Raw genomic sequence first — 18,058 nt, forward strand, 5'->3', positions numbered from 1 at the left:
TGTAATCACAATAAAAACCCGGCCCATCTGAGGGTTGGGACTCTCAATCCAGATCCGCTGTGTCAGTGATGGTTGGGAGTCCAGGCTCGAGCTTGCAATAGAGACTCTCGTGCGATTGCATTGGTATCGGTTCCTTGGTGGTCTTTGGGGACTGGAAATCTGGCATAACAGTTTAATTTCTCTGGCCCTGACTTCACAGCTTGATATTTTCCATTCCTTCACTGCCTAAATTCATTTTTCAGTTCCAGTAAAACTTCAATTCCTGTCTTGGGTGACAAGTAATTCATTATACCTTTGATTTCTATTGTACTGATTGCCCAAATGGTTGTTGATCTTTTTTTTCTGAATTGATTTTCCACTTGTAATTTTTAATTTTTTAATATTCTGCTCACATGTTTGTACTTTGATTGGACTTCTTTCCTACTAGTATTTAAATTTTAAGAGTTGCTTTACAGTAGGTTATTAATCCTCTGTTAGATGAAGAGCTAGCAATATTTTCAACCATTCATTTGGCTCTCCCACCATTTCTTTCATTTGTTACACAAATAACAATAAAATTCTCTCACCTCATTTTGAACCCTTGATCTAGTTGATGTTTCAGGAAGAGTTGTTCTATATGACTGGGTCAGTGAGCCGAGTTGGATGTAAGATCTTCCTTAAATGACACTTTGCTATGGAAAGATGCTCTTAAATTGAACCTTCTTTAGTTAACTCTCCCTGTCCTGTAGCCACACAACATCAATGAGATGACTCAAATGCCAGATTTTTCAAACAGGTGGGGTTGATTACACCAAGAGAATGGCAATACAATACTTGGTGTCTCATGAAAGCCTATTCTATGTTTAATGGACCACAGGTTATTGCTGTGGTGGACTTGGTATTGGAGAATAAGCAAATTCTTGATCAGTTTAAGTAAGTTTTTGAATCTTGTTTGTGATAAATTCCCATCATGTTCTTACCTAATCCTATATTCAAGCATAAGATACTACAACCCCATTGCATCCTGAGAGTAGTGTTTGAATATCTTCCTTGGCAAAGAAGCAAATATTCAATCCATCAAAGTCATTTGGTTAGAAATACTCCTAAATTTCTTTGCTCATTACACTGGCTCATCTTCAAGAAGTACCAGTTTGTTTTGTTCCTGATTTTTGCTATTGAAGAGATGAACAAAAACCCTGATATTTTGCATAACTTGACTCTGGGATTTGATATCTATAATCTTCAATTTGGAGCTTGGACAGCATTTAAAAATCCCTTGCTTAGCCTCTTTGGGAAGTACAACACTCCAAACTACACATGTATGACACACCACAAGAATATAGCAGTACTTACAGGACCATCAGGAATAACATCTGCCCAGTTTGAGGCATTATTGGGCCTCTATAGTTTTCCACAGGTGAGAGTATTAGGAGTAGGGGAATATTTAAAAATGTCTCATTTGGTGCCATTTCAGGCGCTAGAAAATAGAAATGGAAAGAGACTGGATTTATAAACCTATCAAATTTTATGACAACAACGAGTTAGGGATCAGGTAATGGGATGTCTATTGTCTCATTTTTTTGGAAGGGAAATGTTAGATGAGACAAAGGGAATATTTGGAGATTAATGGCTTATCAGTCATGTTCTTTAAAAAAAACCCAATTTGATATTTTTTCATAAAACTAAAATAAGAATCTGCCTTCCACCAATCCAACCGATTCTTTAATAATGTACATGACTACTGCATAGAAATCTTCTTATTCATGGAGCATCCAATTTCCATCCCCTTTAGCTTACCTTTGGGCCTTTTGATCAAGCCTTGAGCAACCATATGAAGTTCCCTGCTCTCTACCAGATGGCTACAAAGGACACATCTATGGCCACTGCCATGGTCTCCTTACTGCTTCACTTCAGCTGGAACTGGGTTGGACTGTTGATCTTAGAAGATGAGAATGGCTTGTGCATTCTTCTTGCATTGAAAGGACAGATGGCCAAGAACAGAGTATGTATAGGCTTTGAGATCCAATTTCCAAAGTATGCCCTATCAGATTTATTAAATGCCATGAGACTTTATAACCAGATTAATAAGTCTTCAGCAAATGTCCTCATCATATATGGTGATAATGAAGCCCTCGTATAGTTGTGAGTATTGAGAAATATTTCATAAAAGGCAAAGTTTGAATCTTGTAGTCACAGAGGGATTTCATCATGACAAGGAGATATTTTATGCGAGGTTTATTCCATATACCTCTAATTTTCTCACACCACCACCCAGATGTTTCTGGATTCACAGATTTTGTCAAGGCAGTGAATGCTTCCAAATACCAAGAAAACTTTTTCCTTGCTCGGCTTTGGTTTCTCTCTTTTAATTGCTCAGATTCTGAGTCTGACTGTGTAACATGGGAGAACTGTCCTCGTGATGCCTAATTGGATTGGTTGCCTTGGCACATTTTTGACATGACTATGTCTGCAGACAGTTACAATATATACAACGGTGTGTACGCTGTGGCCCAGGCTCTCCTTAAGATGTTTCTTCACCAAACAGAAGTACAGATAATGGGAAATAGAAAAGGGATGTTGCCTACTCCTGTAGAGGTAAATCCTTCTGTTTTGGATGGCACACACCAAGAAGAACATCAGTGCATAGAGGACTTTCTTACGGTATGAAATTAAACATTTCAGGTATTTTTCCAAAACCCCCCAAATTATGCTTCTTTAATTATATGTGAGATCTCCGTACACGTCTTCTTCAGGAAAAGCTGGCCATGAACAAGGACAAAATGTGCTCTGTGTTTCTAAAAATTCTTTTATTTACACACAACTTCAGTGTAGAAATAGGTAATATTTTGAATATTGTAAAATCACCATTTCCCTCTGTATTTCTTAAATAATTGCAAATGAGGACCTCCTGCATGGTATTATCTTTATGTCTCATAAGTGATTAAGTTTTGTTCTACTTTACATAGAAAAATGTGACAAACTTAAACTAGGGACAATCACATTAGTAAATGTAGAAAACTAGCTAGTGGGATGACAATTGTCTTGTTTATAACTGATTACGTGGAATTGTTTTCTTAAAAAGAGGCCATTTCTTTGCTGAGTGACCAAGATTTAGAAACATCATTATTCCTCCATATCTTTCCTTTTGGGATACTTCATTAAGTGTCTCTGCTATTCTTGAATTCTGAATCAGAAATATAAGCCAATCAGGAGCTTCACTTAGTTTAGGTTTTCCATCTTAACCCCTGGATGTACTTCACCACAATATGGTGTATCTCTTTTAGCTGCATCCTTTTCTGAAGAACATCCAATTTCACAATCCTGCTGGAGATTGAGTGATTTTGCAAAGAGAAAAGGAAATTGGAGGCAGAGTATGACATTGTGAACATTTGGAATTTTCCAGAAGGTATTGATCTTAAAGTGAAAGTAGGAAAATTTTCTCCATATACTCCTTCTGGCCATCAACTTTCTTTAGGATCTGAAGATATGGTAGAGTGGGCCATAGAATTGACATAGATGTGTTGGATCTCTTTGTAATGACTTTAAGGACATATAAGTAATCAAACTTCACCCTTAAAATTAGTATCTTATTGGGTGCCACCAATTTTCTCCTGTAATACTAGCTACTTAGCTGGTTGAGATATGAATATCATGTACTCAAATCAGTCCTAGTAGGAAATCATGTAAGTGTCATCTCCAATTAACAATCAATAAACATGGAAGTGGAGAATTAGAGTGTTCCCTTAAGCATCAAGCTCAGATATACAGCCTAGCCTCTCAGTTCAACACTAGGACTGGAACACACACACACACACACACACACACACACACACACACACACACATTCACACCCTGTGTGCTTACTAACAACAAAGTATTGTACATTTAAGAATTTACAACTTAAGAAATTGTATTGATTTACTGTTGGATAGGAAAGAAACAAAATAATTGAACAGGGCTGGGCTCTGGTGGCTCATAATTGTATTCCTGTCTACTTGGGCAGCTGACTGACTCTCATCTAACAATCCTGGCCAGTTTAAAGCTCAGAAGGGTAGAAAGGTCTAGGAGACACTTATTTCCATTACCTACCAAGAAACTAAAGTGGAGATTTGGCTCAAATGGTAGATGCTAATCTTGAACAAAAATAAATAAATAAATCTCTAGTTTGGTGCTCATACTTTGAGTTCAATTTCTAGGACCATACTTATTGAAGATGTCATCATAAGATACAAAATGCATCTCTTAGTAGGTTTCTGTGAGGTGACAAGGTATTAGAGGAATCACTTTACATGGTTTAAAGGTTTATTTTGTTCCATTGTGGAAGTTCCATTCAATGGCTAGTTGCCTTCAACTTAGGCATCATTGGTGAGATGAATCAATGAAGGAAACTGAGCCACAAGACAATTCTTACAGTATCACCACTGGAAATGTAAAAAGATATGATAGGCTTGGGGTTCAAATAACCCTAACAAAAGGGAGACTAGTGTATTACCTTCCAGCATCCTGTTAAAGCTTCAAAGAGGATTCTTTCTACTCCTCCTCAATAACAACGGAGTGGGAGATAATGATTAATGACATGAATTAAAGGAAACTTCATAATTGGCCTCTAGGACTTACTTTCTCACCATGAATCTCCAACCTTTAAAGGTCTCGCACTCCTCAATAATTCAACATATAAAAGTCTGAACTGTGACTGACACATATCTTATTTTCCTCAGCCTCCGCATACTTTCTGCAATATGAGTTGTGGTCCTGAATTCAGGACATCCCCTCAGGAAGGAAAGGCTGCCTGTTGCTTTGATTGTGCCCCTTCCTCAGAGAATGAGATGGCTAATGGGACAGGTAAGTTCATGATTCAGGGAGGAATTCATTCTCTCTCCTAGTGCCCCCAAATTCATACAATGTAATGTTTGTGTTTTAAGATTGAAGCATCATATTTTTCTGCCTTCCATTAGTAATTTCCTTGTGACCATGGGTGATACTGCTCTTTGCAAAATAGATTATGGGCTCTGAATTACATGGAGGATTAATTATTGCTACTCTGTTACATTCATTTTATTCAAGTAATCACTGATGATTGTTTCATATCTGTCATATTAAGTACAAAGCCTTTTTAAATAAAAGGTCTTCATTATCTTCAAAATGAACTTGAGCATACAAAGAACACAGAAATCTTTCACATCTTTATTTCCTAGTGCTGAAAAATGTTCTTGCAACAAACCAAGACCTCTGGGTTAAGTTTTGTGTAAGAACAGGCACAAGGGGGATGTGCACAATATGATTTTAGAGCTTCAAAGAGTGATTTGATTTTCTGTTGCCAAACACCTCACAGGTAAGTAGGAGAAACAAGAGTAACAACTGCAAGGAAGGGCTACAGAACTCCTATTTATATTGCATAGAGACATAGATGGTTTTATTTCCTCCTTCATTTTTAAATTTCTAATACTGCCAAGTCCTTCCTGTAAACTGTGATAAGAATTTTGTGATAGCCACTGCATGACAATGGACAAGTGTACCATAATACACACCCAACATTGCAGGCATTCAGGGTGTGTTCAGTGCCCTGAGGTAGCTGTCTTCTCCAGGGTCACTAAAATCTGCATGGAATTTGGATCTCATATATTTTAACAAGCAGAAAACATAGACTTGGTTTCAATATGGATTAAGCCTTATGATAAAGAGGAATTTCATCCATTACTACATGTTTTCAGACAAGTATATGAGGGGAATAACTTGATCTATGTTAGAAAGTTCAGTACCCATTACCTGTTAAAAGGTAAAAGTGCAGAATGGAATTGCGCAATTCAATTTTGGCATGGACCTTGACGTTTTGAAGTGAAATAGCTGTTTTGGGCGGCTTTGCTGCTTCCTTGGGCAATAGTAACTCGGTACATATGTGGTGGGCTGTGCACATGGAATTCTTATTGAAACCTGCTTGAATCCACCATTAATATCTGGTGGCTGGAATGGACTTTGGGATGTGAACTGACCCTATGGATACAATGTACTAAGAACTTTGTTTGATAGTTTACTGTCGCAGATTGTTTTCTGGCCATTTCCATGCAGCCTCTGATGCAATCCAGTTGCTTCATCCTAAAAGGATGAAACTTTCATGCAAACTTTCATGTAAAAAGTTTCTGAACACAGATGTGGAACTAAATATATTAAAAATAATTTCATCCCCGGGGCCTCACTATCTGTGATATGAGAGAAATCACAGCACCTGCGATGAAGAAGGAGAATGGCAAACACATTTTCCAAATAATATTTTTCTCCTGGATGCAAGGCCTCAGATGCAGAGCTTCAGGGAAGGGTTTTACACATTGTCTCTGGGGATTTACAAGGGGCTACAAGGAAAGATGGACAACAATGTATCTCTCTGTCAATAAAAAGACACATGTGTACCTAGACAAAGATATATAACTATACATACCAGACACTGTAGGTCTCCCTTCCAGCCAGAATTTCAGCTTGGCAGATGCTTCAGGGATGTGCCCTTGGATTTTCATACTCGTTTTTCTCCAGTTTCTCCTCCCTGTCAATTCCTTGGCCGGCACTAGCTGCTTTTCCACCATGAGGCAGCGAGCACACATGGATGGAGATGTGATGATTGTTGCGTTTTTCCCTCTCTATACTTTGGGAACAGATCACAGTAACAGCGATGCTTCCAAGTATGAAGACAAGCCATAAGTAACATCTCATCTTACTTCCTTGTCCTGTTTTGTTCTCAGGATTTTAAATCACTGAGGGAACTCTAGATGCACACTAGATGAATGCTCTCTTTTTCCTCTCCCCTGGCCTCCTATCCATTTCATCAGCAGAACTGAACCCCCCAAATGGTATTAATTGCTTTTTGTAATACTGTTGTCAACTTTTCACAAAACTTTATGAACATATCCTCCATATGTGTACGTTCAATTAGATTTTTTTCAAGGTCACTATTTTCTCACCCTAAGAAGACATAACTAACATGATAGGCTTCCAATATGAAATTTGACATATACAACCACTTCTTTTTAATCACTTCATCCTATCATTTGGATTTCCATCCTTCCTCTATTGTTTTCTTCTGAAAACAACATGTTTTTAATTTCATAAGAATGTATGTGCTTACACACACACACCTTTAAATTCACAGACATGTCAGATAGAAAGTTACTTTGCTCATTCTAACTCCCCTGTATTTTTTCTCTCCAGTTTCTCACTCTAACTATATTAGGAAGAGAGTAGTGATCATTGCATTTTACAATGGTGGCCTTAGAACTGGCATTTCAATATAAAGCTTGCTTACAATTCTCTCCTCATCCCCCATGTTGGAGGCTCCTCTCTCCAAGATGAGGTCCTCAGAGTTGGATGAATCCCTTTTGTTTTGTTAGATATGAGAAAATAAAATTCCCTGATCTCATATTTGAGCCCTTTTGTCCTGGTTAATATCAAAGGAAGCTGTTCAATACATTGGGTCTGTGAGCAGAGCTTGCTATGTAATCTTAAATGACACTTTGCTTCTGAAAAATTCTCTTCAAATGAGGATTTGTTAGTTGGCCTGGCCCTGCCACAGGTGGAGGTGGTTACGCCAAGAAAAACACAACAGTATATTTGGTGTCTCTGATAATTATATGGAATTCTAGGCATTCACATACCAAGGCCAAAAGAGTATAGGTGTAGGAGTGGTTGACAAATCCTTAATAGCTATGTGCAGACGGTCATAGAAAATACTGCTCTATGAAATGACTCCAAGGAAAGGAGACATTTTCAGTTGCCATTGTTGCTGTTTTTGTTTTCTTTTCCTTTTGTCCTGTTTGTATTTGAGTGCATAATGCAGTGTACATAAAAGGTTGAAGACAGGTGAACAAGTACAATAGTGGTGCCCACTAGACAGTAGATGGAAAATGAAGTGTATAGCTTGTGGGTAGGGACAGAAGGAAAATACCAGGAGAAAACGACAGAAGGCGAGACATGGTTCAAAAAGGATTGTACTCATTATTTATTACCTGAACTCTGTAAGTGTAATCCCTCTTTACATCAACTCTACAATAATAATAACTTGTACATACTAAATTAGTAAAAAATATATTGTCTGCTGGGCAAAAAAAGAATATTTGGTGTCTCATGAAAGCCTATTCCATCTTTTGTGTACAAGAGGTTTTCATTGTGGTGCATGAAGTAACAGAGAACAAATAACTCTTATTCTTGGCATAAGTAACTTTCTGAATCTCATTCATAACAAATTACCTACATATCCTTATCTAATCTTATATGCAAGCATTAGACACTATATACACATTCCATCTCCATTATCAGTGATGTTTTTACATATTTCTTGGCAGAAAAGCAAGGACTCAGTCCACCAAAACAATAAGTTTCAAATACTCTGAAATTTCTATGCTAACTACACAGGCTTACCTTCAAGAACTATCAGTTTGTTTTCGCCTTGACTTTTGCTATGGAAGAGATCAACAAAACTCCTGCTCTTTTACATAACTTGACTCTGGGATTTGATATCTGTAATGTTGAAGATGGATTGCCAACATTATTTAAAAATTCCTTCATTTGCTTTTTTGGGAGCTACATGGTTCCTAACTACGCATGTATACATGGCAGCAAGTCTATAGGAGCACTTACAGGACCATCAGGAGTAACATCTGCCCAGGTAGGCACATTGCTGGACCTCTACAGGTTTCCACAAGTGAGGTTGGGAGGAGTGTCTAAATTCATGCCATTTCAGGTGTTTAGAAGAAAATGAGAAACAGTGCCTGCATTCATGATTTTATCAAATTTTGTGATATCAAAGAATATGTATTCAAGAAAATTGGCTATCTATGCTACCATCTTTTGGAAATGCATTAAAAATTTAAAGCATGAAAAGGGACTAGTTGGAGTTTTAAAAATTATCAATAATTTTTTTTAGTTCAGGAAATGGAAAATGACTTCAAAGTATAAGCTTATGCTGAGCTGGGTGTTGGTGTCTCACACCTGTAAACCTAGCTACTTAAGAAACATATCTCTAATTACCCTGAAAAAAATCAGGAAGTAACATGTGGTTCAAGTCTTGAGGAAAAATCAAAGAAAGTGCATGGGGCTCTGACAGTAAATAATCCTATACAATCACACACACACACACACACACGCACACACAAACGCACACACAAGCACCCCTTCCCACCAGTAAGTGATAGATATTATGTTGAAAGAAGTAAGTCAGGCTCTGGAAGACAAAAGAGGCAATTGTTTTCTCATATATAAATATTAAATCTAACATATGAATATGAAATATTATATAAGGATAGAACACATATCAATTATATATATATGATTAATTTATAAAGTAGGTTAAACATAAATGAGGAATTCCATGCTAAAATCTCTCTAATCAAATAATAAATAATATACAAATGAATACAAGACAAATATAGCATATATTGCCTGAAGGGTGCAGGTGTTAAAGAGATGTTCAAAAGACCAAGAATAGGAAATAGATGGGTTGCAAAATACAACATACTATTCAAGTTACATATGGGAAAATGGATCTAGGAATATATGGCTGGGATTGTAAAAGAAAGGAGTATATATTAGAAGCAGTGATAAAGAGACAATTTAATAACAAATTGACATGTTGCACATATATTAGAATTTTTAATGTTATTTCAAAAAGTAAAAGAAAATCCTGTCACCTAGTTCGACAGGTTATTTAATATACATCATGGCTGAGATTGTGATGGATAGGAGTCTTCTCATTCATGGAGCAACCAATTTTCATGCCTTTCAGCTCACCATTGGGCCTTTTGATCAGGCCCTGAATGACCACAGGAAGTTCCCTACTCTCTATCAGATAGCCGCAAAGGACACGTTGATAGCCACTGCCATGGTCTCCTTACTGCTTTACTTCAGATGGAACTGGGTGGGACTTTTAACCTTTCTAGATGAGAATGGCTTTTGGATTCTTCATCTACTGAAAGAAGAGATGGAAAAGAACAAAGTTTGTGGGGGCTGGGGATATGGCCTAGTGGCAAGAGTGCCTGCCTCATATACATGAGGCCCTGGGTTCAATTCCCCAGCACCACATATACAGAAAATGGCCAGAAGGGGCTCTGTGGCTCAAGTGGCAGAGTGCTAGCCTTGAGCAAAAAGAAGACAGAGACAGTGCTCAGGCCCTGAGTCCAAGCCCCAGGACTGGCCAAAAAAAAAAAAAAAAAAAAAAAAAAAAGAACAAAGTTTGTGTAGCCTTCGAGCTAGCACTCTCAATCTATGGCATATCAGTTGCAAGTATGGCACGGTATAACCAGATTAACAAATCTTCAGCAAATGTCCTCATCATATACGGTGATAAGGAATACACAGTAAATCTCATGGAGCGTATTGAGCAGTATTTAATAAAAGGTAAAGTTTGTATCCTGAACTCACAGTGGGAGTTACCCATGAGGAGTAGCTATTTCATGCAAGGTTCATTCCATGTCCCTCTCGCTTTTTCACACCATCACCCACATGTTTCTGGATTCATAGATTATGTCAAGGCAGTGAACCCTTCCAAATACCCAGAAGACTTTTTCCTTGCTTGGCTGTGGTTTCTCTCTTTTAATTGCTCAGATTCTGAGTCTGACTGTGTAACATGGGAGAACTGTCTTCATGAGGCCTCCTTGGATTGGTTGCCTGGGCACATTTTTGACATGACTATGTCTGGAGACAGTTACAATATACACAACGCTGTGTATGCTGTGGTCCAGGCTCTCCATGAGATGCTGCTACATCAAACAGAAGTACAAACAGTAGAAAACAGGAAAGAGACTGTGCCTTCCCCTGCACAGGTAGGGCCTTCTATTTCGAATGGCAAGCACAATAAGCACAGTCAATTCCTAGAGGACTTTCTTACCACATGAAATTAAATATTTTAGTTATGTTCCCCAAACTAAAGAAATTAAATTTCTATAAATGTCTGTGAGATTTTCTAGACATGTGCTCCTGTTTTCTTATGGAAAACAGGCCAGGCAAGAAAGAAATCAATTCCATGCTTCTATACTTTCTTCTAGTAACTAATAACTTCCACATACACATAGGTAATGGTGTGAAAGGAGTATAATCACCTTTTCCCTATGAGTTTCTAAGGATGACCTGCTGAGCACAAGCATCTCTATTTTTCATAAGTAATCTAGATTCATTCTTCTTTAGGTATTAAAACTTGAACAAGCTCAAGCTATAACTATTGACATCCATAGAATTAGTTGTTGTGGAAAACTTTAGCCACTGGAGAAACACTGCATTTATGCTTATTTAAATGAAATAGATTTCTCTTGAAAAGAGTCCTTCTAGCACTTTGCTGTGTGACCAGCTTTCAGGAAAATTATACTTATGCCTCCAAAGACTTTCTTCTGGAGTACTTTATCAGGTGTCTGCTTTACTTGAATTCAGAATCAGAGATTAAAGAAATTCAGGAGCGTTTCTATTTTTTTTTTTTTTTTTTGGTAATCACATGTGAGTCTGTATTGCAAGCTCAAGCCTGGGCTCACACTCATCAGTGGTGCAGCGGTTCTGAATCGAGAGCCCCAACCCTCTCAGGAGCTATTCTTAATTCAGCTTTTCTGTCTAACCACTGGAATGTACTTCAACAAAAGATGATGTGTCTCTTGTAGCTGCACCCTTTTCTGAAGAACACCCAATTTCAGAATCCTGCTGGAGACCAGGTGATTTTAGATAACAAAAGAAAATTGGAGGCAGAGTATGACATTGTGAACATTTGGAATTTTCCACAAGGTCTTGATCTTAAGGTGAAAATAGGACACTTTTCTCCATTTGCTCTACATGGTCATCAACTATCCTTATCTGAAGATTTGGTAGAGTGGGCCATAGGAACTACAGAGGTGAGTTGTCATGTAATTGTAATGATTTTTAAGAGCATAGAAGTAAGTCAAATTTATACCTGATTGAATGCCAGCACTGACTCCTGTAATAGTACCTATTCAGTTCTGAATGTCATAGTTTGAATTCAGGCCCAGCAGGAATCCCTGTGAGACTCTTATCTTCATTAAAGCACCACAAAAGAGGTCCTGTGTTCTGGCTGATGCTTCTAATCCTCTCTACTTGGGAGGCTGACTTTCTCAGATCTCCGATTATAGCTCATTTTAGAGCCCAACCAGGGAAAAATTTTGTGAGAATCTGTCACTAAAACACCTCAAAACTAAGCTAGAGCTGTGGATCAAGCAGCTGATCATTGATCTTGAAAACAAAATAGCTCAAGGACATTGCTAGAACACTGAGTTCAAGCTCCAGAATCAGCACCCTCCAATAAAAATTCAGTTTGTGTCTAAATATGAATTTTGAATATTGTCATAAAATACAAATTGCGCTTTTCTTAGTAGGGTTCTAACACCAATGAAGTACCAAAGGAATTGCTTTATGTATTTGAAAGGTTTACTTTCTTCCCTTTGCTAGTGGTTACATTTACTGATTAGTTGAGCTGCTACTTAAATCTCTTTCATGAGAGGAATAATTAAATGAAGTAGCACATAAAGCTTTCGTGGTGACAGGATGTGGAATCCATAGCAGCATTCAATTCACTGACTGGATTTATGTGTATTGATATACTACTCTAAGGAATCAAAGTTGTCTAAATAAGGAAACTTTGGCAATGTTAGGAAAAGCCTAAACAGTTTCTGACACATATCTTATGTTCTTCAGCCAATTCATTCTGTCTGCAGTGAGAGTTGTGGTCCTGGATTCAGGAAATCAATTCAGGAGGGAAAGGCTGCCTGTTGCTTTGATTGTACCCCTTGCTCAGAGAATGAGATGGCTAATGGGACAGGTAAGTTCACAGCAGAGGACATCTTTTAGTCTCCATTTTAAATAAGCACATTGAGTTGTGTACAAAAAAGGCTGAAAAATATTATGGAAGTATGAAGAGATGTCTAAATTATTGTTAGGATATTAGGAATGGGAAAGAAGAAAATGAATGATTTTAATTGTAAATTAATAGTTCCAACTAGAGTTTGGAGCCAAGTGTAGGAACATGATGAAATTATAAAAATAATATGAAATATGTCTAGTAACACTTCGTCATATGAAGTTGATGCTAGTAATTATCAATATGTCAAAAAAAATTTCTAGGTAAGTATTTCCTAATTTCATTTTAAGTACTGGAAAGGAACTAATGGTTATTTCATTTCCTCACCAGACATGGAGCAGTGTGTGAAGTGTCCAGATCACCAGTATGCCAACACACAGAGAAACCAGTGCCTCCCAAGAGCTGCAAGCTTCCTGGCTTATGGCGAGCCCTTGGGGATGGCCTTGGCCTGCATGGCTCTTGGTTTATCTACACTCACAGCAGCTGTTCTTGGGGTCTTTGTGAAACATCACAACACCCCCACTGTCAAGGCGAATAACCAGGCTCTCAGCTACATCCTGCTCCTCTCCTCATCTTCTGTTTCCTCTGCTCCTTGCTCTTTATTGGCTGTCCAAACAAAATCACCTGCATTCTATGGCAAACCACATTTGGGGTTGTATTCACTGTCGCTGTTTCTGCTGTTTTGGCCAAAACAGTAACTGTGGTTCTGGCCTTCAAGGTCACTTCTCCAGGGAGAAGGATGAGGTGGCTGCTGGTGTCAGGGGCTACTAACTTCATCATTCCCATCTGCACTCTGATCCAGGTGACTCTCTGTGGAATCTGGCTGGGTACCTCTCCTCCCTTCATTGACACAGACATACACTCTGAACATGGCCATCTCATCATCCTGTGTAACAAGGGCTCCCTCATTGCCTTCTACTCTGTCTTGGCATACCTGGGCTCCCTGGCCCTGGCCAGCTTCACTGTGGCTTTCCTGGCCAGAAAACTGCCTGACACCTTCAATGAAGCCAAGTTCCTGACCTTCAGCATGCTGGTGTTCTTCAGTGTGTGGCTCACCTTCCTGCCTGTCTACCACAGTGCCAAGGGTATGGTCATGGTGGCTGTGGAGGTCTTCTCCATCTTGGCCTCCAGTGCAGGGCTCCTGGGCTGCATCTTTGTCCCCAAGTGCTACAACATCTTGATAAGGCCTGATATAAATTGTGTGCATGGCATTAGGGACAGAAAATGCCCTGGGAATATTAAGCCCTCCTAAGATGAAACTTACATATGTGTTCAAGTGGGTTTCTCTTGCATTAGATATTAGTTTACATAGTTGGAATCATTTCAACAAATAAGCAACTTTTACTCCTTTTTCTAGTAATGGCACAGTCAGAAATTGTAGCTAGAGACAGGTCAATTGGAATTTCATTTCATATATTTTTGGTTCTTTCTATTTACTATGCACTTAGTCCCAATTTTCTGATGGTTCAGAGGTATTTGAAGAAAAACAAAGTATATCATCCCTTGGCATACTGTCACTCCTCAAATCCTTGCAGCTCAGAAAGCCGACTGCGATTTGAGGACCACAGTTCAAAGCCAGCCCCAGCAGGAAAAAGCTCTGTTACTCCATGATCAATAATCCTGCACACAAAAGCTGGAAGCGGAGCTGTGTCTCAAGTTGTAGAATACTAGCCTTAAGCATAATTGCTTAATAATAATGCACAGGCCTTGTGTTCAAGACCCAGGACAGTCACACACTCACACACAGAATACCAGGACTTGTGGTGTGGGGGAGAGGAAGGAGGTCAAGGGCAATCAGGGTAAATGAATGGACAGAAGGAGGGTGGGCAAATGAATTCCTAATATTTGATGCTTAAATGCGGAAATGAAACTAGCACACATGAGAACGTGGGTTGGGAGAGATGGGGGAGAAAGATTGAAGTGGTGACATGGATCAAGATGCCTTGCACTCACAAGGTGACATGGTAAATTGCAGCCTTTCTCTAGGGGTGTGTGTGTGTGTGTGTGTGTGTGTGTGTGTGTGTGTGTGTGTGTGTGTGTGTCTTCCAGTTCTGAGGCTGGCACCCTGGTCCTGAGTGATGTTCCTGAGCTTCCCTTGTTCAGTCCTAGGTCTCTCAGCAGCACCACTTCCAGCTTTTTCTGAGTAGAACATTTCTGCCTGGGCTAGCTTTGAACTTGATATTCGATGTTAGATTCCTGAGTTGCTAGGAAGTCAACTGTGAGCTACTCATGCCCAGCATTTTTTTTTTGGTTTGTTTTTTTATTTAATGGGGCTAGGGGAGTGTGGGAAAGAAATGGTTAAAAAGAAAAAAAAAAGAGCTTTCTGCTTTAAGGAGTTTTCCCAGAGAGTGGATTCATTTTCATTACACATGAACATGGATGGACACTTTTCTCTGGTTTTCATAACAATTTGAATTAAAGGTAACAGGCATAATATATGTCTTACTGAAATCTAGTACATTCATTGGCCAAATCAATGTTCTTTATGTTCTTATTAATGCATGAAAGGAACTGGCAGTTTGGCTTCAAGAACAAACGAAAAGCAATCAGAAATTCAACTAGTCTTTGATCGGTGTCTGGAGTAATTACTTAAGAATTATTTTGCAATAATGGCTTTCAATATTTAAGTATCCAGTGAAATTATGATTAAGACTGTGGATTCTAAGAACTAAGAGAGTTAGAGAAGAATTTTGTCTAAATGACAAGTTCAGAATAAAACATCAATAATCTCCACCTCACCTTGCAATATCCATAAATAAATTAGACAGAGGTTTGCTTGTAGTTTTTGGTATCCAAAACCTTTTTGCCACACATTGCACAGATGCCTTTTTGTAGGCACAGCCCTGGAAATAATGAGAACCTGGTTGGTTTACAGAACTTTTACAAATTCTGCAAGTGGAGAATTTGTTCTTTCCATATGGATCAAATCTTGCTTTCTTTGAAGTCAAAGCTTTATTTTCATTCAGTTTTCTTCCACCACTTTCTGTGGTATTCCTTGCACCATCCTTCCATGTATCAGGAGTGATGACAGTACCAAATTTCTTTTCACATTTTTCGCACACTATCCTTACCCCCACAGTTTTCCCTTTAGTAACAGAAGCAGCGGCAGCAGCTTGAAAACAGCAACACTCGTGCCCAGCATTTTTTAATGTAGTATGGTAAGATCCACCTCCCTCCCAGGACCACCACCTTTGCCTGTCTCTGGTCAGCTGGGTGATTTGAGATTGCCTTCCTTATGAGCCTGATTCATGTGGCAAAGCCCTGAGCCAGAACTCTCTGTCCGCAGCCCTCTGTACCTTATCCCTCCTCAGCAACACAGATTTGGAGCACCAAAAAAGCCATATGTTAAGTCAACTGGACTACTCTTGATACACATAGAAAATGCAAAGGAGGAGATATTCCTTTCTCAGGTCAGTAGGACTCAAGTGGGAAATTCTGGCATTTAGTGTTCTGTTGGGGACCATCCTGAGATCATTTCATCCTCCTTTATCTCTGGTCCTGGGGATAAAAATGAAGCTGAAGGTAGTGTTGGGTGTTGTGGGGAAATTTGTCCTGCAGTGTGTTAGGACCTGCTTAGTACCCATAATCCTTCTCTCAAATCTGCACCAAGAACCCCTGCATCTGGCTTGGTTTTGTTTTCTAGATGCTTCACTTTGACAATTTTTTCCTTTCTGTGACTCCTTTTTCCAACTCTTTCAACTTGAATCAGGGTTTCATCATGATTCTTCCTTTTTAGCATGATATTCCAAAATTTGCTGCACCTTAAAATTTGGCCCAGCTTAATAAGGGTGAACAACCCTTTTTTTTTATCAGGAAATCCAAAAGTGCCATGATAACCAGGAACAGATATTTATTGCACAGATTTGCATAGTACACAAATAGGCTGGAGATGAGTGCACAGCTCTATAGAAAGGCTGTAGAGGAACAGTGAAGGACCAGAGTAACTTCACATTGTACTAAGACCCCATTTTGTACCTGACTGACCTTACTGTAAGCCCTACCCCACACCCCTTGCTTCCCATTAAAGACCATAAAATGCCCTGTAACAGGGAGTTCACAGAGAAACCATAAACACCCATAAGATTGACTGGCAGAGAAGAAAAACAAGTTTTGGAGTTATTCCAGAACTCTCCCACCCAGGTGTGGTTTCCAGTATCTAATTAAAAGATGCTATGATGTATGGTAAGTCCCTGCCTTCCCCAAAGAATGTATAAAACAGCTGGAAGCCCTAGGCTCAGGGCCTCTTAACGTCATCAGTTTACTGAGTGTGTGGAGGACTGAGCTAGCCAGAAATAAACACCCTTTTTGCTGCTTGCATTGGTCTTGGTCTCTGGTGGTCTTTTGGGGGATCCACAGTTGAGCATTGCAGTGGGGGCTTGTACTGGATACCCCCTTAAGCCCACCCAGATACCCGACCAAGGGTTCATGACAATCTGGCCGGTAAGTTGAGTGAGGCATTGCCGACGTGTATGTGTGCTGTGGCCCTGCAGCATGTGTGTGTGTGAGGCTGGCAAAAGAGCCTTGGTGGACGCTCTATAGGGCTGCTAATGGGATCTGTGGGAGAGAACCCCAGACCCCCATGTGGGTAAATTGTTCCTTGGTACAGACATTTTGGAGACAAACATTTTTTGGATCCATGTGTAGTTTGTTCCTCTGAGCGTAGTCGGTTACCTCGTTTTGAACAATTTAACATGCGCTGCGACTTCAGTAAATTGTTCCTCAGCACAGGCATTTTTGGAGACAGCCATTTTTTGGAGAAATCTGTGCTTAGTCTGTTCCGTGCATAGCCTGTTACCTGTGTTTTGAACAATTTGCTACCGTGCTGTGATATGGGCTTATGTTAAGTGTTTTGTATGTGGTCTGTGTGTAAGTGTGTCTAACCTCCTCCACACTGGCATGAGAAATTCCTCCTAAGGATCGGGCCTGAACTGAGAACGTGGCAAACAGAAGACTTCCAGGAGTGACTCCAACTTCTATTTCTCTTTAGGTCCCCAGCGGAATTCTCCTCCCTTCCTTTTCTTAGCAGTGTTGCTTCTCCAGATTTGTCAAACTGCTTTTACTCCTGCCACTTTTGTATGCTCATCTGGTCTATGTCAAATGCTCTGAGTTGGACTTTGATGTAAAAGAGAAAGTGAAATTGAAAGCAGAAGGGCCTAGGACAAGATTGAATACTGAGGTGACTAGGTCCGTTGGTGAATTAGGAAAGAAAGTAAAAGTAAATGCAATCAGGTACTAAGAAAGATTGCG

The 18,058-nt window shown here is 39.2% G+C and overlaps 1 pseudogene; it reads right to left on the bottom strand.

Moving 5' to 3' along the window:
* Positions 1 to 15,571: 15,571 nt before the first annotated feature.
* LOC125367050 lies at positions 15,572 to 17,543 on the bottom strand (annotated as a pseudogene).
* Positions 17,544 to 18,058: the final 515 nt, after the last annotated feature.

Source organism: Perognathus longimembris, chromosome 18 (genome assembly GCF_023159225.1).
Source record: "Perognathus longimembris pacificus isolate PPM17 chromosome 18, ASM2315922v1, whole genome shotgun sequence".
NCBI lineage: Eukaryota > Metazoa > Chordata > Mammalia > Rodentia > Heteromyidae > Perognathus > Perognathus longimembris.